At 41.5% G+C, this 25,310-nt stretch overlaps 1 protein-coding gene across 8 annotated transcripts in view; it reads right to left on the bottom strand.

The window, feature by feature from the left end:
• Window positions 1-25,310, bottom strand: part of TENM2 (teneurin transmembrane protein 2) — a 963,219-nt gene that overhangs the window by 53,101 nt on the left and 884,808 nt on the right. The gene's annotated exons all lie outside the window — the stretch shown is intronic.

Genomic DNA, 25,310 nt, shown 5'->3' with positions numbered 1-25,310 from the left:
AGGATAGAGAATCCAAGGAGTTCTTTCCTAACCCTTTGTGTTGCCGGGTTTTCGCTTTTGCTTGTTGGAGGATCTGCTGTGGGTTTTACTTAATTTTTTTGGAGGGGAGCGAAAGTGGGGATATTTTCATGACCCGATTAAAAGAAAAATTATATTCTCTGCCTATTTTGCCAATTTATGGAAAAATGGTAATGCTTCCGTTCAAACATTGAATTCTCTCCTTTCCCTTCCTCCACAAATTTGAACTGTTAGGCAACAATATGCTTGGATAAGAAGGGCTCAATCATACTGTTGAGTTCAGTCAGCAAGCTCTGTATTATGTCATCCATCTCACCTGCCCTGAAGAAAATTCTAATCTACTTAGCAGCAGCAGAAATTAGAATGGAACCTTCAACTGGGAGACAGTTACCAACCACACATTTTAGTCTGCTGAGTCAAAGTTGGCCCTACATTTAAAATACATTGTAACATAATTTTAGGCATTACCCTTTTCATTTGGTATAACTAACCTAATTGAAATGTGTAATTTTACTGAAGTTCCAGTGTAATTCAGCTATTAATGTTCAATTGTTTTAAAATATTACCTTCCTTTTAGCAAGCAAATGAGAAAGTTGCAGTTATTTACTGATGTAAAATTATGGAAACTAGCCACTCAGTTTGTAATACATTTAAGCTTGTAAAATTTCAGGTAAACTATAATTTCAGAGATTCTCCCTCATATTAGAAATCTGGACATCACCTTAGAAAGCAATGAGTGGCTTGGATACATACTGAATAATGTAGTCCACAATCATTCCAGTGGGTTAGTTAAGACCACATAATTATTTCCTTATAGTAAAACAGAATGAATATCCCCAAATCTTTTATCTTTCACCAAATTTTTGATATGCAAAAAGACTGACTGCATCAGGGGTAGAGGGGTCCTATTCAGAGCTTTCTGAATTTTGCAATTAGCATATTATGTCCCATGGATTGTGCTTGAATTGAGTGATGGCAACTGCAATCAAAATGACTGCTTCTGATTTAAAAATAAAACTGCTGAGGTATGGTGGCAGTGTTTTCATTCAGCATCCATGGAAACTTCTTAAGTTAGATGAACTCCCTTGTTGTTAGAGCTATAGATTTCTTTAAGGTCAACGGCCTGTTCACATTAGAAGCCCCATTCATCTTGGAGCCCCTTCCATCGTGGAGCTAGGAATTTTTTTTTCCTGCAGTCCATTTACCACCCACTTTATATAATCAATGTGAGGCCATCACTGGGTTCAGATAATAACTCAAGACCGTTTTCCTATTGAGCTTTGAGCCTTTCTTCCTCAGCACCCTGCTCTTTCTGGGTTTGTGACACCTTCACAACCGTGAACTTAAAATTCTCTACCGTTTAGTTTGTGCAGTGCTTTTATTCAGGCGACTGTCAGTCAAGAGAATCCTATCAACACATCTGAAATAGCAGAAGCAAAACATAGGATATAAATTACTCCCATCTACACATTTACATTTACCTGCTCAAGCTAGTGCACATTTTTGCTATGCCTGTTGTTATAGGTGAGCATATGTTATGACTATAATGACCTCATCATGCAGCATGATTATGGGCTGCTGCAGCCGAACACTTTTGATGACACCGTGAACTTTAAATTGGCACACCAATCTCCCAGTGGCCTGTCAGTCATGAGAATCACATCTTTATGCCAGCAAGCCCCCTTGGATATAGTCTGACATTGCAATCTTCAGTAAATTACCCTGTCACTGCCAATCTTACAGTTATCTCGCAAACAATCAAGCAGGCAATCAAACTGTTCTGAATTGCCAGTTCAGGACCTGGGAGGCTAGAAACATCTCCATTCAATACCAGTGAGAAACATGCATATCATTCCTTTGACAATGGATGATTTTATATCTCTCTCTATCTAGAGAGATAGAGATGTGTGTGTGTACACATATACTCCTCTACACACACATTTACACACTTACATCCTCAAAAAGGGCAAAAGTGTGCAATAATTTAATATAAAATTTACACCTAATCTCTTTATCTTGGACATCATACTACTTTTTAACATTTCCTAATTTACTCCACCTCACAAGGAATTTGAGGAGAATAAAAAGATCCTTTAAATAAACCACAGCTAAATTACAGCATTACATGGCAGTATACAATATACATAATCTTTAATGGTAATTTAAAGGGAATTTGAACGTTGCTAAACATCCCAGAAATTAACTACTACCCACTATTCTCATCATGTTAATTTATTATGCTCATTATGTTAATTCAGATATGTTAGTAACCACATCTATGGAAGCAAGGACACTTCATTTAATTAAGATGATCATGATGATCCATTCTGACCTTATTTCAGAATAAAGACTGGGAGTGGATGTGTCATTACACAAAGTAAAACTATTTCCCCATGTTTATTCCCCCGTTCCTCACACGTTCTCGTCAACTGCTGGAAATGGCCCACCTTGATCATCACTACAAAAGTTTTTTTTTCCTCTCCTGCTGGTAATAGCTCACCTTACCTGATCACTCTTGTTACAGTGTATATGTTAACACCCATTGTTTCATGTTCTCTGTGTATATAAAATCTCCCCACTGTATTTTCCACTGCATGTATCTGATGAAGTGAGCTGTAGCTCATGAAAGCTTATGCTCAAATAAATTTGTTAGTCTCTAAGGTGCCACAAGTACTCCTTTTCCTTCTGACCTTAAAGGCTATGAGTATTTTAGATCAGTGTGAAGCTTTGTGACTGGGAGGTAACTCTAAACTTGCATTACCCAGAGAGCTAGATCTAAGTGGATCTTAGTTCACAATATATACTGTTGTGGGGGAAAAATACAAAAGCCATAAAAGTATGGGGGAAAAAAGGAATAACAAAGCATCTCAAAATCTACACATAGGCTTAATCCAATTTTCCATTGACGTCAATGGAAGTTAGATCAGGCTGAGAGTACAGCTTGATCACACAAATCTAAAATAATAAAGTTTAAATGATCTGATTTCCAATGATTTGGAGTAGCAACAGTTAGCATATTTTAGGACATCCTCCATATCAAAAATCTGGGTGGGTAAATTGAAGAATTTATAGAAAATGTATCAAAATATGATAAGAAGAAAAAACATGCACACACTGAAAACAAACACATGTAACTGGAAAAATTCTTCTATCATTTACACCTTGCAACTCCACCTAAAAATATGGTCCCCATGTAAAGGACAATGTCAGGGGGCAGGGTGTCAGGCCATGTGTCCATCTGTGTTGTTGAGCCCAGGCTGTTAGAATGGCCCCTTGAGGCTCTGAGTTCAGGCTGCTTTCTATATTACACCGGGGACTGGCCCAGTATGTAACAGTGGTTGATTGATTAAAAGTGGTGTAAAGCCACCTTTGCAACCCCTTATAAATTGTGCTGGTTGCAAAAGGCCAGACAATTTGCATTTCTATTCTATTTATGCCAAAATCTGCCATCCAGACACCTCATTTCATAACTATTTCCATTTACGAGCACAACTGTGTAATTAATTACATTGCTGTTTGTTTTTGTTTTCTTTAATGACATTTAAACTGGAATGGGAAAGTTTGTCTGCCTCTGCCAATATATACCTGCATCACCAAATCAACAATATTAGTTAGTTCCTAAAAAAAGAGCTTTCATAACAACATACTCTTGTAACACAGAACTCTACAATGAACATTTTCTTTGTTTCTATTACAGATTAGTTTGAGGTTTTGTTCCAGAGTTTTGATGGATTCAGGACCTTATAGACAGGACTAAGCACTTTTATATTGTTAATCCAGTGACAGAAGCTTTAATTGGTTTCACCCAGGCACTGTTTCTCTTCAGAGCAGACATATCAGAGTTTAAAGTGGATGCAATGCCTGTAAGCAGAGTTCTGAACCGCTCTTACCTACATGTTAGGGGAAACTACTGTATATGGGTGTCAGAATGATGCTGCATCCCTTCCAACAATTTAAAAGTCAGAGTGAAATAATTGAAAGTACTCTTGACTTGGCTTTAACCTGGAGAAGAATGAAATAGGAAACTGATTTGATTTAAACTGGCAGCACAAGATTAGCTCTTCATTGCTACTCTTGAATATTCAGATTATCAAGCTTTGTTAGCAACAAATTAACTGACAGGGTGTTCATTTTAAAGACTTCACTTTTTGTTAATGAATTTGCCCATTTCTGTGCCTATTGTTAAATGATGCATATGCAATATTACAGATTAAATGCTTTGATATAGCCCTGCTGCACAACAGCAGAATTTTAAAATATTAACTTGTGCACTTGTGTATTTTGAATTTCTGGAGCAATTAGTTATTTTTTCCTCCTGACCAGTGTCCTCATTACAAGACTTAAAAAGTTTAGAGCAGAGATAGCGATATCTTCCTCCAGGTAGGCTGCCGACGCATTTGCGACCCCTCACTATTCCTTTCTCTTCTCTTCTCTTCTCTTCTGAGTGACATTTCTGATTACAAGTGGTAAAGAAATGCTATAATGACCCTCAAGAATTGCTTCTACATACCTGTCTGCCCTCGAATATTGAGAGAGACAATGATGCTCCAACAATACTCTTGCAATGTGCGTCCACAAAAATCATTCCCCTTATTCTATGATAAATTGTTCCTTGGCCATGTTGACTATTGGCTCTTGATTATGGCTTCCTGGCCATGTTCACCACTTGAGGTTAAGGCCAGGCAAGACCCCTTCTTCTGCTACAGCCCCTTTCTGCCAACTAACCATCTCAGTAGAGTTAACTTTTGTGCTACTACAGAATTCCACACCACTGGAATTTACATCACTTTGCCTTTATACCAATCATTCAATTTCTGTGCTTATGTGAGTTGGCACAGAATTTTGCCCTGTAGGGTGAAACTACAGTGGATGACTGATGGCAAGGAAAGAGCTGCAAGGACCTTACAATTTTGTCATGGAAGATTTTCTGCCCTAGAACACATATGTAACAACAAAGTCCTGTATTAACACATAGAAGAAAAATTTTGGTTGACAGAAGGTTGAAAGAAGACGACAACAAGAAGATTATCCCATATTCCTTATCCCATTTAGCACAAAGCCAAAATCACAGAGACAAACTCAAAGTGACACAGTCCCTATTGAAATTGGTGCTTTGGCACTACGAGTTGGAGCATACAGACATTTAAATAGTCATGCACATATGTTAGTGGTGGTGATAGCTTGTGTCTTGCTGACAGTCAATACAAAATTTATAGCATTCAGGCCTTGAAAGAGAGCTCCTAGGTCACTCATGGCTCTGACTCAGACAAAACAATTTTCCTATCTTAAATTCAAGAATAATTAACAAACTCGAGTGTGTGCGTGTATATAAAATGTCTATATGGCACACATATATAGTTATTGGTCAGTTAGAATAAGGTTTAGGGCCAAATTCTCTGCCATTGGAAATGGGCAGAACTCAAACGAAATGTATTAGGTATAACTCTGCCTGAACAGGACAAAAGTGATAGCAGCTGAAAAGAGGAAGCACCTAGAGAAGGACCTGGGGCCTGTGTCTTCTGGCTCTATTGAGGGAGTTTGCCCTTTGCCAAAATAGTTTTCATGCAGTCTCAATGCTTTACTAACTCTACCCCTTTTCCTTGATTCTCAGATAGAGGTCTTTTCCATCTATGCCTAACCAAGAGCTTATTCTACGTTCATCTATGCCTTTGTAGCCAAAAGGCTGGATTACTGCAATACATTGTGCCTATGACTTCCCTTGGAAACATCAGCCAGCATAGAATGCTGCTCTGTGTCCTAATTGGGGCAGCATGCTATGAGCATATCACAACTGTCCTCCACACTCTGCCCTGACTACTTGTAGTTTTCACTTCCACATAAAATTCAAGATATTTGTTATGTTTAAACCCTGTATGGTCTGGGACCAGCCTATTTGAGAAAAGGGAATTATAGAAATGAGTTTGTTGAGTTAAGTGGTCCTGATCAGTATTCTTTATAGGTATTCATACACTCTGTGTGCCTGGGACCAGATATTATTCAATAGCAGTGTCCATTGGTACACACCTGCACACCACACTTCCTCGTATTGTGAACTGAGGGCACAAGTGATGGCAGAGATTGCCTCAGTTCCTACTCTACCATGAATCACAGATCCAAAGCATGGGGGAAGGAGGTTGGGTTTTGAATACCTATAGGGACCATACATTTTGAAGAACTCCAGTTACAATTAGGTAAGTAACTTCCCTTAGTTCTTCCAGTGCTGGTCCCTATGGGTGTTCACTATGAGCAATTCCAAAGCAGTTCCTTTTTAAGAGGAGGGTGTGAGAAGATATCTGGCACCACAGTTGGTAGCATTGCTGAACCAAAGAATACATCATCTGCTGAGACTTGAGTTGGGGCACAGTGCCTGGTTAATGTTTGGACTGAACTCCAAGTAGCTGCTCTGCAGATTTCACAAAGAAGGACACCTTGCAGTGATGCCATGAGGCAGCTTGTGCTCTAGTCCAGTGAGCTTTGGTCCACACAGAGGAGTTTCTGCAAGCTTATAGCATAGGATGATTCAGCCCAAGACCCACTTTGAGAGTCTCCGGGAAGAGATGGCATCACCCTTCATTCTCTCAGCAAATAAAATAAACAGTTGAGGAGATCTCTGAACTGGTTTTGTCTGATCCCAGACGAAAACAAGAGCCCTTCGAACAGCTACAGAGAGTAATCTCCTGCCATCTCTAGTGTTGTGAGGTTTCAGGGTGTATAAATAGTTTGATTCAAATGGAAGTCTGATGGGACCTTGAGAATAAACTTAGGATGTAGTTGGAGGGATACCTTGTCTCTGTGAAAGTGGATCTACCATGAGGGCACAAAACTCACCTACTCTCCTAGCTGAAGTAATTGCTGTCAAGAAGGTCACCTTCATCAATAAATATAGGAAAGAGCTGGAAACCAGGGTGGCCTCGGAAGTGCTGCTTGTACTAAGTTCAGATCTCAGGACAAGTAGGTTGAGATACTGGAAGGAAAGTTCTGACAATGTCTTTAAGGAATCAGGCTGTCATGGGGTGAGAAAAACCAAAATAGCTCTCTATAGGAGGGTGAAGTGCATTGATAGTTACAAGATGCACTCTCTGTGAGCTGCTCAAAATCCCAGTGCCTTTAGGGAGAGGAGATAGTTCAACAGGGACATTCTGACTCTTCTGGAGAGAGGTAATGTTTATGGCACCATAGGATGCGGGAGAGGCCAGGTGCAGGGCCAGGGTGAACCAAAATTGGCAAGGCCACAATATGCTATTAGAGTTACTGTGCTCTGAATCTTTTGGAGGCAGTAGGCATCAGGGGGATAGGAAGGAAGGCATACAATAGTGGTTCTGACCAAGGATATAGAAGGCATCCCCTCTGGAGTCATAACCCTGGCTGGAGTGAGAGCATTTATTTTCTTGGGTGGCAAAAAGGATCCAGGATGAGAATCCTTGAAGAGTGGTCCTTGTTGAAATTCTTACTGAGCTTGTCTGCCAGGGAATTCATGACTCCTGCAATATGTACTGCTGAAAGGGTGATGTTGTGCTGGAAGCACCAGTTCAATAGGTGGATCACATCCCTGCATGGTGGTGGGGACCTTGCTCTTCCCTGTTTGTTTATATAGTAAACAGCAGTCATGTTGTCTGACCTGATCTGGATGTGAGTAGACTGAATGATGGGTAGGAAGCATTTGCACCCCTTGCTGACAGCCCATAGTTCTAGCAGGTTGATATGTGTTGGGGTTCCTTTGAGACCTCTTCCATTTGGTTCTCCAAGAATTCAGTCCAACTCTAGTCTCATCACTCAGGTTCCTTCATTAGGCATACAATGAAGCTACACTGAGTTGATCAGACTCACACATGGGGGCGATTATAGGTTGTACCACACATCTAAAGTTACACAGAAACCCTCTTCCTTTATATATATTTACACATGACATTGACTATACATTGTATCACACGTTTTTGCGGTTGGCTTAGTTCAGGGGTTCTCAAAATAGGGGTCAGGATCCCTCAGGGGGTCGCGAGCTGTCAACCTCCACCCCAACCCTGCTTTGCCTCCAGCATTTATAATGGTGGTAAATATATAAACAAGTGTTTTTAATTTATAAGGGGGTGGGAATTGCACTTGGAGGCTTGCTATGTGAAAGGGGTCACCAGTAAAAAAGTTTGAGAATCACTGGCTTAGTTACTTTGTAGAAACCAATCCCTGTACAGCATGCACTGTACAGTTTTTCTCTCTATCGCATCTTTACATTCCTCACTTATCTGATCTACTGTTCTCTTGTCCATTGTAAATGATTTCCTGGGTGTTCCCCTTTACCTTAATTAGCATAGACATTCTGTTGTCAGCCTGCTGATCTATTTACCTCCCTGTTCTTGACTCCCACAAAATGAAGCCTCCCCTTATGTCCAATTACTCATGTCAAGCAACGCCTACAATATGGAGTGTGGACTCCTTCGGGACCCACAAACCTTGGGTTATGTGATCATCCAGATGTGCTCCCCAACCCAGGAGAGATGTGTTGGCAATGAGAGTGAGGGCTGAGGTGGATTTGGGCATTGAGGTCCCTCAAGGCTAGAAACCTGTTCAGTGGTAATTATGTTTTGGCCATGGTTGAGTCCAGGGCTGCTCCAATAAACTCTATAATCCAGGGAGGTGTTAAAGCCGACTTTCCTGGATTGACCTGGAGTCACCAGAACTGGCTCAGATCTTGTAGAGTGGTCACTGCTATCTGTACTTCTTGGTGGGACCGGTCCTTGTGCAGCCAGTCATTGAGGTAGGGAAATATGTGACAGCCAAGCTTGCAGAATTGGGCTGCCACCATTGCTATGAATTTGTGGAAATACCCTAACCCCAGGGCCTGTTGATAGCCCAAAGGTGAGTATCTTGTACTGGAAGTGGTCTGTGCCCACCATAAAGGGCAGAAATCTCTTTTGGGCCAAGTGTATATTGATGTGGGAAATGTAATCTTTCAGATCGAGAGCCACAAAATAGTTTTTCTTTCAGTGATGGGATTATGACAGTCAGGGTAACCATTCTGAATCTTGTGTGACAAATAAGACATTCAACTATCAGAGGTCCAGGACTGGCCTCCAATCCCCACCCCAAGTATTCTTCTGAACTAGGACATACCTCTGGACAAACCCTTCCCTCTGTATTCAGGAAGTACAGACTATATGGCTCCTAGCTGGAACAAGGAATTCACTTCCAGTATGAGAAAACTCTTGTGAGAGGGGTCTCCGAAGGAGGATTGACAGGGGAGGAGGGCATTGGGAGGTGAGGTGGACAGGAATTCAATGGAATAGTCAGTAGAAATAACGTCCAAGATCCATTTGTCCAAGGTTAAGGTCTGCCATCGTAGAAGGAAATGGGCTAGGCGACTGCCAAACAGGGGTGAAGGTGGTGACAGAACAACTGGCTGGCTCTTGATCCAACAAAATGCCTTATTAGAAGGCTGAGGAGTCTGGAGGGAAGATGGTGGGTGTGTTCCAGAGAGTATTTAATGAAGAAGCAGTGGTTGTTGAACTTCAGCATCCACCACCTGTCCATTAAACTCTGTCTGGAACATTCCGACACCAGCATCAACTTTCTGGACACTATGATGACCTTCAACAATGGTACCCTACAGACAAGTTATACAAGAAACCCTCAGATCACCACATCTACATTCATGGGTCCTACACATGTTTATTACACCACGTGGTGTACCCTCATTTAGTGCACTAAATGCCCCAATAGCAACTTTGTGGGGGAAACCAGACAATCACTACGCTCTCAAATGAACTCACACAGGAAAATTATAAGACAAAAACACCACAACACCTATGGGTGAACTCTTTTCACAAAGCAATCATTCTATATCTGACCTATCAGTCCTCATCCTCAAAGGAAACCTGCACAACACTTTCAAAAGATGAGCCTGGAAGCTTAAATGCATAACTTTGCTAGACATTAAAAATCATGGACTGAATAGAGACACTGAATTTATGGCTTATTACAACTGTTTATAACCCACTAAATTCCCCTCAACTGCTCCCCCACCACTTTCCGTCCTATGAATGGTCCCTTGAAATATGTATTAATTACTTAAGCTAAACAATCTGTTCCATCTTGTATTTAGCAGTGGCACTCTGATTAAGTTTCCCAGACCTGAAGAAGAGCTCTGTGTAAGCTCAAAAGCTTGTCTCTCTCACCAACAGAAGTTGTCCAGTAAAAGCTATTATCTCACCTACCTTTTCTATCTACAAATCACAAGACTTAAGGCTAAGTAGCTAAAAGAAAGAACAAATATAAATATACACAATTATTTACAAGTAAATGTTGAGTGGAATTAGAGAATACAGACACAGGAGGGTTCCATCCCAAACCACAAGCAGAACAGCAACAGAAGATGTGGGCAGTCTGTGTCAATACTTATACCATAGATTCACAGCAGAAAGAGGCATAGCACACAGGTTCAAACCAATGGATACTGCGATTGAAGAATTTCCAGTCCCAGGAGCATGGAGCGCATGCACACCTACAATGAATACCCACAGGGCCAGCGCTTAGAAGTACTACCTCTCCCCTCTATACCCAACCGCTAGACTAAAATCAACAGGATAGAACTTTGTAGAGCATGCTCACCGGAGGGCTCTCTGAAAGTTCACCAGAGCCAGGGTTTGGTGACCTTCAAAGTATAGTTCCAGGAGGATTTCTTCAGTTAGGGTGTTTTGCTAAATATTTCTAAAAAAGGTTAGGGAGAGAAGGATGCAGCTACTAAGAGTCCTAAAGGCAGAAGTCTCTTTGAGGACTGTAAGGGCAAATTATGTAGTTTGTAGTAATTTGTGAAGCATCAATATGCCAAAGTGAATGGGGCCATTATAGTGAGAGATGGAAAAGGCCTGTCAGATTAACAAAAAACGTGTCCTTTTCCCTGGAAATGCAGGATTATTTCCTACAGCATATTTTCTAGCGCAAGTCCCATGGTATAGTGTGACACTCTCCCCAGGGAGACTATTCCACAGACTTATACCTCTGACTGTCAAGAAGTTTTATCTTCAGATTCAGCCTAAATGTTCACTTTCATAACTAGAACCTGTTACTGCTAATTATACCCGCATGAATTGTACTAAATAATTCCTCACCATCCTTGATGTTAACGCATCAAACTTTTACAGACTGGCATTTCACCCATTAGCTGGTGCTTAACCAAGCTGAAGAAATGATTGTATACAATTACATGGATTATATGATTCCATTTTAAGCCCTGACAAAGGCCTCTTGTGGGCCAGTCAGAATGCTCCGAGAACTGCAAACCTAACTCAGAGAACAGGCTATATTTCAAAAGATTGTAAGCCGTAACCTATGGTAAGAAACAGTATGGTCCCAAGAAGAGCCCCCCCAGGTGCAATGTTTCTTGGAGTGCAGGAAAAGCTCCCCCAGCATGTGGTTAGCTCTGCAGGTCAGTGGGGAGTGGGTCGGGCCACTGAGCTACACCTTCTTTGCCTACTTTGAGGATTTTAGTTCTGATGATGGCAATAGATTCACAGGGTTCATGTACTCAGAAGAAAACAATGTCTATTATTGTGCTAAGGAGCAAAAGGTGGAGGGAGGAAGAGAAGGCTGGGGAGCTACTACCTGAATACTTTTTAACTTGTGCCCTCTAACTTAATCATGCTTCTGACCCAGCTATGTCCACAGCACTGGGTCATCTTTGAGAACCTGGAAGACATGTTGAGTGCTCACCTCGAAATTCATACTCCAAACCCACACCCCCTTGGCGCATAGGAAACCCAGAGAGCTCATAAACTTGGATATAACCAAAACCAATCTTTAATACAAACAAACAAACATGTGCACTCAACTGCAACTTGTGCCTGGGCACCCAAGCGGTACTGTACCTGTGCCAGCTTTGGCACCTGTAGGCATTAATTTCCCTGCCTTGGTTCCCCAATTGCTTGCATGAGTATAATAATACATAGTTACCCACCCCACAGGGCTATTATGAGGATCAGTTAGTTAATGTTTAGAAAGATGCTTTGAAGATGCCACATGTGCAAGTCACTTTATTAAGTTTAAACACACACACAAGAATGCACACACAGATTCACAGGCTCTTGCTAAACTTTTTCAAAAGCCATCTTTGATAGAGATGCCACACTGAAGTTTATTAAAAGTTTCCGCAATATTTCTCCACCAAAACTATCAATAACAGATTTCAAGTATTCAGTACATCAGATAGTCTAAAGATGACTATGTGCGCTATGTCCATTGTATTGACTCTGGGGAGTCTTTCTGTTCCCAAAGTATTGTAGGTATTTGTATTGAGAACCTCATAAAATCTTTTGTCTGTGCTGAATTAGAGACCCCTGCTGAGGCAATGCTTGTTGAGGCAAGCTAAATTACATGATTTGCTTTTGTGCTGTGAAATACTTGTATTATCTTAAATGTCACGAGCCTGATGCAGTATCAAATCACAGGATTCACAGTTCTCTAAAAGCAAAGCTTGTCCAAACGCTTATTTCAGCAGGGCAAGTTTCTTTCTTTCTTTAATTTCAGAAATGACGTTTTCTAAGCAAACTCAAATATACAACCTTTCAATAGGTCAAATACACTGCCCAGAATGTTGTATTGTTCCAGAAATGCATTTCATCCTTGAACTGAAGAAAACCTCGCACTGGAGCAGATAACTCACTTTCTTTTGTTCACTATCTTTAGTCTATTGTGCCAAGCAGAATTAACACTGACTGCATTTCATAGTGAGTGCTACAGCTGTACAGTAACATATTGAGGGACAAAATATGCCCTCTGAGACGTGCACAACTCTCTGCGAAGCCCACTGGAATGGTGTGTGCATGTATCCAGGGGCAGAAGTTCTCCCTGAGTCACTAAACTAGAACTAACTTGGGAAGGGATTTATAAAAGAAAAGAAGTAGAAGAAACTCCTGGTTTGTCCAGCAAACAATGTGGATTCAATTCTATTCTATTCTACTTAATATTTATACTCCATCTGTTGTGAGTTGGTGTTTTTTCTTCAATGCCTTTGGAATATTAAGCTTTTGGATGAAGTGTGTTCTGTGAGAAATATAACCAGTGGTAGGGCACAGTCAGTTTTGGGGTTTCCTGATTACTCCTATTCTCTGTACCCCTATTCCAATCCAAAGCAAATTTAGCATAAAAGTCTAATGAATACAGAAGCTCAGCTTGTAAAGAAAGCAGCAGAAGGCAACAAGTTGGGGTGATTCCCTCATTTGGAATTCACTTCCTGGCCAGCTGGTCAGAGACAGAATCTAGCCAGCTCTGAGGCTTTATGTAAGCCTCTCTTCCCATTCCTATAATATTTTGCTTTGCATTCGATTAATTGATTTTATTTTGACCATTTTGTTTTTCTTCTCTGCAATGGTAGCGCTTAAGTGCCTTGGCAGTAAGAGCTATGAAAAGGAGTAAAATAAATATAAAGGATATGGAAAGTTAAGGGTTAAATTATCGCTCCAAGAGTCAGTCAAATACTTGGGGGTACAGCCTAGAATGTAGCATGTAAGTTGTGGTTGAGGGAACTGTTATGCCAGCATAAAGCCCCTAGGAGGCTAGAGATGGTGGTGGAAATGGGAGCCCACTGTAAAGCAGCACTTTCTACAGCTGTGGATCATGTTTAGTATGGTCTCCTTAGCATTCCTCTCCCCTGGTGGGTGGTGATCCCCTTGCCAGAAATTGAGTACAGATAGCAATGCTAGATACCGTTCCATCCAGCTCAAAGTGCAGGGAATACAAGCTCTGTGGCCGCCTCTTGCATGGGTGCAGAGGAGGAAAGGAGCTACTTCTATTCTCGCCCATCTTGCTCACCTGCTCACAGCAGACACAATTTGGCATCACAGAAGAAAAGCTCTGGCGGGCTTAGACATACAAAGCAGCGTTAGACGTCTGCAAGCAATATGTCAAAAAAGAAGACTAAAGGCAAGAATGCAGATCCAGGTAAGAGGAGGTTAGGGGAACGGGAGAGAAGAGAAGATCTTGGGAAGAGCAGCCCTGGGAAGTAGTAAAAGTACTCTGGAAAAAGTAAGATCTGTTTTTGGATCAGACTGGGAGAGAGTTCTCACTTACTAGGCCATGCGATACAAAAGATTTTAGAGTTTAGTGGACAGTCAGCAGTCATGATGGGCCGCAAAGTTAACTTGACCCTCACTGCTTCACTGATCTCTGCCAACTGCACTGGGACACTTCCAGACTACAGAGAGCAGAGCACAATGAAAACATATCTATTTTCTCACTCAGGCATTTGTGGGTATTTAACATTTGAGAGCACTCTTCGTACAACATTTGCTGTTTATTTGTTCAGCATTTTATGGGCACCAAATAATAATCCTAATAAAAAATAAAATCCCAACAAACTAGCACAGAAGTGATTGAAACAACACAGAGGCTAAAGAGCTGTTCCAGTATTTTGTACTTACACAAGGATTTGCATTTTACAAGTATTTTACAAATATTAGGAAAATAATCCTCACTGTCTTCCTGTATGGTACATACACATTATCATCCTCCTCTTACAAACAGGGAAACTAAGCTAAGGCCAGCACTTTCAAACTTCAAATCCTTAAGAGTTCATACAATGCTTGGAGTTTACGAGGAGTAAAATCCCAAACTCTCCAGAGACCATTCAAATTTTTGAAGTACCACAAGGCAAAGCAAAACAGACAAGAATGTTCTGCTAGCTGCTGCAGCATAGTGTTTTAGACTAAGTCCCTGGGGAGCAAGCCTCCCAGTCTAGGTTGACAGAGTTGGGCTAGCAGGGTTTGCGCTAGTGCTCTAAAAACAGCTATGCAGACTGCACTTTGAAGTTGCAGCTCGGGCGGGAGCTTGGGCTCTGAAGCCTATGGAGCAGGGTGGAGCTCAGAGCCTGAACTCCAGCCTGAGCCACAACTTCAAAGTACTGTCTACACAGCTATTTTTAGAGCACTAGCATGAGCTCCGCTTCCCCAAGTCTGTCAATCTGGGCTTGAGCTTGCTCCAAATTATGTTGACATATCCAAAGCAAGTAAGTCCTGACTCCCAGTCCCCTGATAAAAACACTGAACAATGCTCAGTGCTGCTCCCATGCAAATCCCACGAAAGCACTCAGTGACTGTTTTGTGGGCTTGGAATAATTCCTGCTGAAAACTGGTGCCCAAAACCAAAAAATAATTTTGGCAGAATGATGGACACATTTTCCACTTCACTCACAGCCTCTGCACCACTTGAGTCCCCTAAAACAAAGGAATTTCACCCAGCATGAATACATGTAGAAACATACACAGAAAATAATTTTGTCTCGATATTTGAAATGTCAGATTCTAGGATGAAAATGGGCACTCTTTTCTACCAACGGTTCCACTGTGTGTTTCAGAGAATGCCTTATTGTGGAAAGTCTTGAACTAGAAAATGAGAGGAAGTTGTAGCATTTTGTGGCAAGGGTAATGCACATCAAGGAAGTTAACATCACTTCACCTGCCTGCATTTTGACAAGGCTACCTTAGCTTGTCTCATATTGGGAACTAGTTGCTTTGGAGAAAGAGGATGAGTTCTGCCTTCCACTACACTGACAATTTTGCTTCTAGGTGCTCTCTGGCAAGATACACACAGTTCTTGTAGACTGTATTGATACACTATAACCACTTCAGAATTTAGAAGGATCCTAATTATCAGAAGTTTAAAAAATTGAAGAGGAAAGACACCATTGAATGGGCTCACATACAGTTCAACTGCTCACAGAACAGAGGAAGTCCAAAAGAAAAATTAATTTAAAAATAAATGTATCCTTCTGCCATCCCTGAAATTTTGTTTCTAATACCTAAATAACTGTAATTCCCCCACAAAAGATGCTTAATAACTATTAAACTACTCAGGGCTTGATTAAGAAGAGGATTAGATTTAAAAGTGGCCACAATGAGTGTTTTAATGGACTTCAAACATCTTCTTTTTAGACACCCAAAAGTACCACAATTTAAAAAGATTTAAAAAGGGAGTTGGCCCCAGGAAAATCCTATCTGTTAACAGGCTTCTTCCTTAACCCCTCCCCCACACACACAAAAAGCCCCCCTGCCTTTGAAACTCTTTTGACAAAGCTATCTGAGCATCACTGCAGATCTGAACAGGGTCAGAGTAAACACCTGATTAAGCACATGTCTGAACTTGATCCATGACTAGTCAGGATAAAAATAGAAATATTTCCCAAGGCTACACTTGGAGCTTGTAGGAAAGCACTTAGAGTCCTTGAAAAGAAATACTGCTGAGAGACTTAGACCTTCCCTGGATCCCTACTGCACTTGTGTGAATAAGGGTCACAACAATCCCATACTGATTGCAGGATATGGCAGTAAACCAGCAACAATCATGCACAACTCCCAATGAGATAGGGACCAACTTCTGGGAATAACACACCTCATGGACAACTGAATTTAGTCTCAAAAAGTTTAGGGAAACATCAGGTATAATCTTTTGTAGTTTGATTTTTCTCCTTGGAAAAAAAAATTAGAGCTCATGTTATGACTTAAATAGATTATAAAACAAAGGGTCAAATTCTAGTCCCAATGGAGCCATTGGCAAAACTCCTACTGACATCAGTGAGATGTAGATTTGGCCCAACAACTTTAGATGTGACAAGGAAATCCAGCCTAGGTAAGCCTAGGTAAGTCTAGCGAATAGCCATTCAACAGCGAGCCAGGTGCCTTATAGTTTAATATCTTTCTCATGAGGAGCTGTATAACTAATTCTAGAAGTCAGACATAAGAAAACAAAACAAAAGGCACACATGTACTGAGAGAACTCATCAGGCATTGGACATAGAAAAAAACCCACAGAAAAGTTACTAAATAACCCTGTAGATTACAAAAATGTATTATATTCAAAGCGCCAGGCTTGCATGAGAATCATGGACTGCTTTTTATCTGAAGATAATCAGCCTCCAGCCATAAAGTTATAAAAACGTTATGGTCACTTAATAGGCAAGAACTCAGATTGGTGTGATCACATTTTAAAAAGTTGAAGGGTGATCAGGAGTGAGACTACTTTAAACTTGTAGTCACATTGAGTTGAGTAAGTAATAGGATAGTAAAAAATTGTGGGAGCTTGCATATAGGCCTTATAAATACAAAGCTAGATGGATAGATAGATGAATGGATGCATGTGTGTGAAGGAGGCTTAGTGAACAGATGATGAGCATTGTATAACACGGGGATTGGCAACATTTGGCCCGCGGCCCGGCAGGGTAAGCCCCCGGCAGGGTGGGCTGGTTTGTTTACCTGCCACATCAGCAGGTTCGGCCGATTGCAGCTCCCACTGCCCTCAGTTCACCGTGCCAGGCCAATGGGGGCTGTGGAAAGCGGCCCGGGCCAGTGGGAGCTGCGATCGGCTGAACCTGCTGTTGTGGCAGGTAAACAAACCAGCCCAGCCCGCCAGGGGGCTTACCCTGGCAGGCCATGTGCCAAAGGTTGCCGATCCCTGGTATAACAACACAGATAGAAGTGGGTAAGTGAGATTCTGAGTGGATGGATCTCCTCAAGCTTTTGTAGAAAAAAATCCTCTAGAATTTAATAAGGATGAAACCAATAGAGAGCAAGAATGATCTATTGATTAAGGCACTGGACTGGGACTCAGGAGACCTAGGTTCAATTCCTGGCTCTGTCGTCAATTCCCTGGGTGACCTTGGACAGGTCATGCAGTGCAGATTTTCAAACATATTCAGTTAGCCTTTCCAAAGTGCTCAGTACTTGCAATCAGGACCAGATTTTCAAAAGAATCCAGTTCCCATTTAGGCACTAAATGAAACAGCCAGAATTTCAAAACTGCACAGTAGCCAGGAGCTACTGAGCAATTTTGAAAATCTTGCTAAACTCTTTGGAAATTTCTGGCCCCAGTTGTGGGTGCTGAGTCCTTCTGATAATTATAATTTCAATCTTTCTAGCCCTCTGTTCCCCATCTATAAAATGGGGATACTATTTCTTTTTCCCACCCTCTGTTTTTCTTGTCTATATGGACTATAATCTCTTTGTGACAGGGATTGACTCTTGCTGTCTCAGTGCCTAGCACAACAGTGCCTGGATCTTGGCTGGAACTTTTACAACATTACTGCAACATATAAATAAAATAAAATAACAATAAGAGAGTTCTACAGAAATGTAATATGGTTCTATAGAGATTACTCTACATACAAACAGAATGTAATAGATTTATATCCTTATCAGTTTAACTATCCTATACAATTCTTTATAAGGGTAATAATTATTAAATTCTATAAGACAATGAAAAACACATAGAAAGGTTATAATTTTTAAATATATTCTATAGGATTTTTCTATACAGGTTAGATTGTGTTTGAGAACACAAAAGCAGATCCTTTCTCTCTAAACAACACTTTGCACATTTCCATCAGATTATAGTAGATGACATAGAGCATTATAATCAATTACAACTGGTGACAAATGGAACAGATGAAGAGAACACAATGTTAGAAAATATTTGTATAGATTGAGTGTTCATGGAAGTGTTCAGAGGCCAGATGGTCTGCAAGTCTCATAAACCTCACATTTCCCTCATGTAGAGGCAGTCTGCACCCTTTCCCCTTTGGCTATGATTAAAATGAATTAACAATCACACTTCTTGCTAGTGATGATTAATACTATATTCCTAGGTTTCAGAGTAGCAGCCGTGTTAGTCTGTATTCGCAAAAAGAAAAGGAGTACTTGTGGCACCTTAGAGACTAACAAATTTATTAGAGCATAAGCTTTCGTGAGCTACAGCTCACTTCATCGGATGCATTTGGTGGAAAAAGCAGAGGAGAGATTTATATACACACACACAGAGAACATGAAACAATGGGTTTATCATACACACTGTAAGGAGAGTGATCACTTAAGATGAGCCATCACCAGCAGCAGGGGGGGGAAGGAGGAAAACCTTTCATGGTGACAAGCAGGTAGGCTAATTCCAGCAGTTAACAAGAATATCAGAGGAACAGTGGGGGGTGGGGTGGGAGGGAGAAATACCATGGGGAAATAGTTTTACTTTGTGTAATGACTCATCCATTCCCAGTCTCTATTCAAGCCTAAGTTAATTGTATCCAGTTTGCAAATTAATTCCAATTCAGCAGTCTCTCGTTGGAGTCTGTTTTTGAAGCTTTTTTGTTGAAGTATAGCCACTCTTAGGTCTGTGATCGAGTGACCAGAGAGATTGAAGTGTTCTCCAACTGGTTTTTGAATGTTATAATTCTTGACGTCTGATTTGTGTCCATTCATTCTTTTACGTAGAGACTGTCCAGTTTGGCCAATGTACATGGCAGAGGGGCATTGCTGGCACATGATGGCATATATCACATTGGTAGATGCACAGGTGAACGAGCCTCTGATGGTGTGGCTGATGTGATTAGGCCCTATGATGGTATCCCCTGAATAGATATGTGGACAGAGTTGGCAACGGGCTTTGTTGCAAGGATAGGTTCCTGGGTTAGTGGTTCTGTTGTGTGGTGTGTGGTTGCTGGTGAGTATTTGCTTCAGATTGGGGGGCTGTCTGTAAGCAAGGACTGGTCTGTCTCCCAAGATCTGAGAGAGCGATGGCTCGTCCTTCAGGATAGGTTGTAGATCCTTGATGATGCGTTGGAGGGGTTTTAGTTGGGGGCTGAAGGTGATGGCTAGTGGCGTTCTGTTGTTTTCTTTGTTGGGCCTGTCCTGTAGTAGGTGACTTCTGGGTACTCTTCTGGCTCTGTCAATCTGTTTCTTCACTTCAGCAGGTGGGTACTGTAGTTGTAGGAATGCATGATAGAGATCTTGTAGGTGTTTGTCTCTGTCTGAGGGGTTGGAGCAAATGCGGTTATATCGTAGCGCTTGGCTGTAGACAATGGATCGAGTGGTATGATCTGGATGAAAGCTAGAGGCATGTAGGTAGGAATAGCGGTCAGTAGGTTTCCGATATAGGGTGGTGTTTATGTGACCATCGCTTATTAGCACCGTAGTGTCCAGGAAGTGGATCTCTTGTGTGGACTGGTCCAGGCTGAGGTTGATGGTGGGATGGAAATTGTTGAAATCATGGTGGAATTCCTCAAGAGCTTCTTTTCCATGGGTCCAGATGATGAAGATGTCATCAATGTAGCGCAAGTAGAAAAAATCCATTACAATCTACATACCACACAGACTATGCTGACAGCTTGTGCCACACACTCTCAAGGAAACTGCGGAACCACCTGATCAACATCCTCTACAGCAAACAGGGAAAGATTAAGAATGAGCTCTCAAAACTGGATACTCTCATAAAGAACCAACCTTCCACACAAACTTCCTCGTGGCTGGACTTTACAAAAACTAGACAAGCCATTTACAAAACACACTTTGATTCTCTACAAAAGAAAAAGGACACTAAGCTATCTAAACTACTATATGCCACAAGGGGCCACAACAATGGTTCCCGTAACCCACCCAGCAATATTGTTAATCTATCCAACTATACTCTTAGCCCAGCGGAAGAATCTGTCCTATCTCGGGGCCTCTCCTTTTGCCCCTCCACCCCCACGAACATGATACAGTTCTGTGGTGACCTAGAATCCTATTTTCGACGTCTCAGACTCAAGGAATATTTCCAACACACCTCTGACCAACATATTAACCCACAGAGACCTTCCTGCCAACACTACAAAAAGAAGGATTCTAGGTGGACTCCTCCTGAAGGTCGAAACAGCAGCCTGGATTTCTACATAGACTGCTTCCGCCGACGTGCACGAGCTGAAATTGTGGAAAAGCAGCATCGCTTACCCCATAACCTCAGCCATGCAGAACACAGTGCCATCCACAGCCTCAGAAACAACTCTGACATCATAATCAAAAAGGCTGACAAAGGAGGTGCTGTCGTCATCATGAATAGGTCAGAGTATGAACAAGAGGCTACTAGGCAGCTCTCCAACACCACTTTCTACAAGCCATTACCCTCTGATCCCACTGAGAGTTACCAAAAGAAACTACAGCATTTGCTCAAGAAACTCCCTGAAAAAGCACAAGAACAAATCCGCACAGACACACCCCTGGAGCCAGGACCTGGGGTATTCTATCTGCTACCCAAGATCCATAAACCTGGAAATCCTGGACGCCCCATCATCTCAGGCATTGGCACCCTGACAGCAGGATTGTCTGGCTATGTAGACTCCCTCCTCAGGCCCTTCGTTACCAGCACTCCCAGCTATCTTCGAGACACCACCGATTTCCTGAGGAAACTACAGTCCATTGGTGATCTTCCTAAAAACACCATCCTAGCCACTATGGATGTAGAAGCCCTCTACACCAACATTCCACACAAAGATGGACTACAAGCCGTCAGGAACAGTATCCCCGATACTGTCACGGCTAACCTGGTGGCAGAACTTTGTGACTTTGTCCTGACCCATAACTATTTCACATTTGGTGACAATGTATACCTTCAAATCAGCGGCACTGCGATGGGTACCCGCATGGCCCCACAGTATGCCAACATTTTTATGGCTGACTTAGAACAACGCTTCCTCAGCTCTCGTTCCCTAATGCCCCTACTCTACTTGCGCTACATTGATGACATCTTCATCATCTGGACCCATGGAAAAGAAGCTCTTGAGGAATTCCACCATGATTTCAACAATTTCCATCCCACCATCAACCTCAGCCTGGACCAGTCCACACAAGAGATCCACTTCCTGGACACTACGGTGCTAATAAGCGATGGTCACATAAACACCACCCTATATCGGAAACCTACTGACCGCTATTCCTACCTACATGCCTCTAGCTTTCATCCAGATCATACCACTCGATCCATTGTCTACAGCCAAGCGCTACGATATAACCGCATTTGCTCCAACCCCTCAGACAGAGACAAACACCTACAAGATCTCTATCATGCATTCCTACAACTACAGTACCCACCTGCTGAAGTGAAGAAACAGATTGACAGAGCCAGAAGAGTACCCAGAAGTCACCTACTACAGGACAGGCCCAACAAAGAAAACAACAGAACGCCACTAGCCATCACCTTCAGCCCCCAACTAAAACCCCTCCAACGCATCATCAAGGATCTACAACCTATCCTGAAGGACGAGCCATCGCTCTCTCAGATCTTGGGAGACAGACCAGTCCTTGCTTACAGACAGCCCCCCAATCTGAAGCAAATACTCACCAGCAACCACACACCACACAACAGAACCACTAACCCAGGAACCTATCCTTGCAACAAAGCCCGTTGCCAACTCTGTCCACATATCTATTCAGGGGATACCATCATAGGGCCTAATCACATCAGCCACACCATCAGAGGCTCGTTCACCTGTGCATCTACCAATGTGATATATGCCATCATGTGCCAGCAATGCCCCTCTGCCATGTACATTGGCCAAACTGGACAGTCTCTACGTAAAAGAATGAATGGACACAAATCAGACGTCAAGAATTATAACATTCAAAAACCAGTTGGAGAACACTTCAATCTCTCTGGTCACTCGATCACAGACCTAAGAGTGGCTATACTTCAACAAAAAAGCTTCAAAAACAGACTCCAACGAGAGACTGCTGAATTGGAATTAATTTGCAAACTGGATACAATTAACTTAGGCTTGAATAGAGACTGGGAATGGATGAGTCATTACACAAAGTAAAACTATTTCCCCATGGTATTTCTCCCTCCCACCCCACCCCCCACTGTTCCTCTGATATTCTTGTTAACTGCTGGAATTAGCCTACCTGCTTGTCACCATGAAAGGTTTTCCTCCTTCCCCCCCCTGCTGCTGGTGATGGCTCATCTTAAGTGATCACTCTCCTTACAGTGTGTATGATAAACCCATTGTTTCATGTTCTCTGTGTGTGTGTATATAAATCTCTCCTCTGCTTTTTCCACCAAATGCATCCGATGAAGTGAGCTGTAGCTCACGAAAGCTTATGCTCTAATAAATTTGTTAGTCTCTAAGGTGCCACAAGTACTCCTTTTCTTTTTACTATATTCCTGTCATTTCACATATGCATTGTATATATTCTCTGACTTTAATGGGCTAGTATTTGCTCTCTGTGAGCAAAGTCTTTGAGGCTTGTAATTCTGAAATTGGGGTGATCGGTTGAATGGTCTCACAAGAGCCAAAGAATTTCCCCCCACTGCCCGCTTGTCTGTTTTACATGTATAATATATCCTAGGTTAAACAAGTAAATAAACAAAGACAGTGAAATCATTCTCCCTACTAATTTTTTAAAAGCTCTTATTCCATTATTATTATCATTGCTTTCAAAAATCACTTTTGATTTTGGGGAGAATTTCTAATTTTGCAATGTTGGCATAAAAACTAGTTCATTTTTTAATTTATTATGTTAAGTCACACAGTCGTATTACATAAGGTGGATTTTTTATTTGTATGGTCATATGACAAGAGCTATTTATTAGAGATAGCCCTGAACTGTGAAGTTTTGCAGTGTTCAGATCCATGAGGTTGATTTGGTCCTTACAGAGTAAGGTAACAGCTGCCAAGCTGAGATTCAGATCCCAACTTTGACAACAGTTGAGGGTGTTCAGATCTGGGTATGTGAGTGCAGAATTTGGCTCTACTGGCTAGGATTTCAAAAGAGGTCTTCACATTGTGGGTTAAGTGATTTTGAAAATCTTTCCCCAGCACTGAGCACTTGGAAATCTGACCATGAGCTCTTCAGAAGATCTGGACCTAAGGGATTATAAATGCTGTTCAGTGTTTGGTTAACAAAAAGAAAAGGAGTACTTGTGGCACCTTAGAGACTAACAAATTTATTAGAGCATAAGCTTTCGTGAGCTACAGCTCACTTCATCGGATGCATTTGGTGGAAAAAACAGAGGAGAGATTTATATACACACACACACAGAGAACATGAAACAATGGGTTTATCATACACACTGTAAGGAGAGTGATCACTTAAGATAAGCCATCACCAGCAGCGGGGGGGGGGGGGGGAAAGGAGGAAAACCTTTCATGGTGACAAGCAAGGTAGGCTAATTCCAGCAGTTAACAAGAATATCAGAGGAACAGTGGGGGGTGGGGTGGGAGGGAGAAATACCATGGGGAAATAGTTTTACTTTGTGTAATGACTCATCCATTCCCAGTCTCTATTCAAGCCTAAGTTAATTGTATCCAGTTTGCAAATTAATTCCAATTCAGCAGTCTCTCCTTGGAGTCTGTTTTTGAAGCTTTTTTGTTGAAGTATAGCCACTCTTAGGTCTGTGATCGAGTGACCAGAGAGATTGAAGTGTTCTCCAACTGGTTTTTGAATGGTATAATTCTTGACGTCTGATTTGTGTCCATTCATTCTTTTGCGTAGAGACTGTCCAGTTTGGCCAATGTACTCCTTTTCTTTTTGCGAATACAGACTAACACGGCTGCTACTCTGAAACCTGTTTGGTTAACATTACTGAACTGAAAACCCTTTTTTTGGATTTGGGGGTTTAAAACAATTTCTGTAAGCCTTAAATATTATATAAGAATAGGACACTCATCTTAAAGGCAATTTCATTGCTGAAGCAATCATCCAAAGAATAAAAGGAGTACTTGTGGCACCTTAGAGACTAACAAATTTATTTGAGCATCGGATGAAGTGAGCTGTAGCTCACGAAAGTTTATGCTCAAATAAATTTGTTAGTCTCTAAGGTGCCACAAATACTCCTTTTATTTTTTGCGAATACAGACTAACACGGCTGCTACTCTGCATCCAAAGAATAAAGAGTCTTCCTGAAGTTTTGGGAAATACCACAACCAAAACATTCTCTGCAGCTACTGCTCCAGAAGAAATACTTCATCAGTACACAACAGATGTGCTCTTTAAAATAAATGAGGTCCAACCAAAAGTAATAGACTGAAGAAAAGAAGCTACATGATATATTTGGTTTTGATGAATGTCAGAAGAAAAGGAGAGAGTTGAAAAGCTTCTATGGTTGGCAATCAAAAGAAATGTAGGGAACAATATGAGAAAGTTACTTCAGGAAAAACAAGACAGTTTCCAAGAATCCTTATTTATTTAGCCCATCTGCTGCACCACAAATCTCAGCATTTTACAGATGTTAGAGATCTTTTCTTCCTTTCCCATGGATGACTCAATGTATTTGTCAGGAGACTAGACATCCACATTGTACAGCTTTTAGGAACTTTTCTGCTCTAAGTTCTATAAGATTTACATTCAAAGTTTCTACAATGAAAGTTTCCAGAAAACAAGATGTACTGCAGCCCTCCTTGAAAATCATGTTGGACCAAATCCTGAAGTCCATAATCATAATTTACTTAATGTTAGTTTGCCTGGGTAAGGACAGAGTGAAAACTGAATAAAGACCTCCGGATGTAAATACAGATAGGT

Source organism: Dermochelys coriacea, chromosome 8 (genome assembly GCF_009764565.3).
Source record: "Dermochelys coriacea isolate rDerCor1 chromosome 8, rDerCor1.pri.v4, whole genome shotgun sequence".
In the NCBI taxonomy this organism is placed as follows: domain Eukaryota; kingdom Metazoa; phylum Chordata; order Testudines; family Dermochelyidae; genus Dermochelys; species Dermochelys coriacea.
This window is presented reverse-complemented; position numbering and strand designations above follow the sequence as displayed.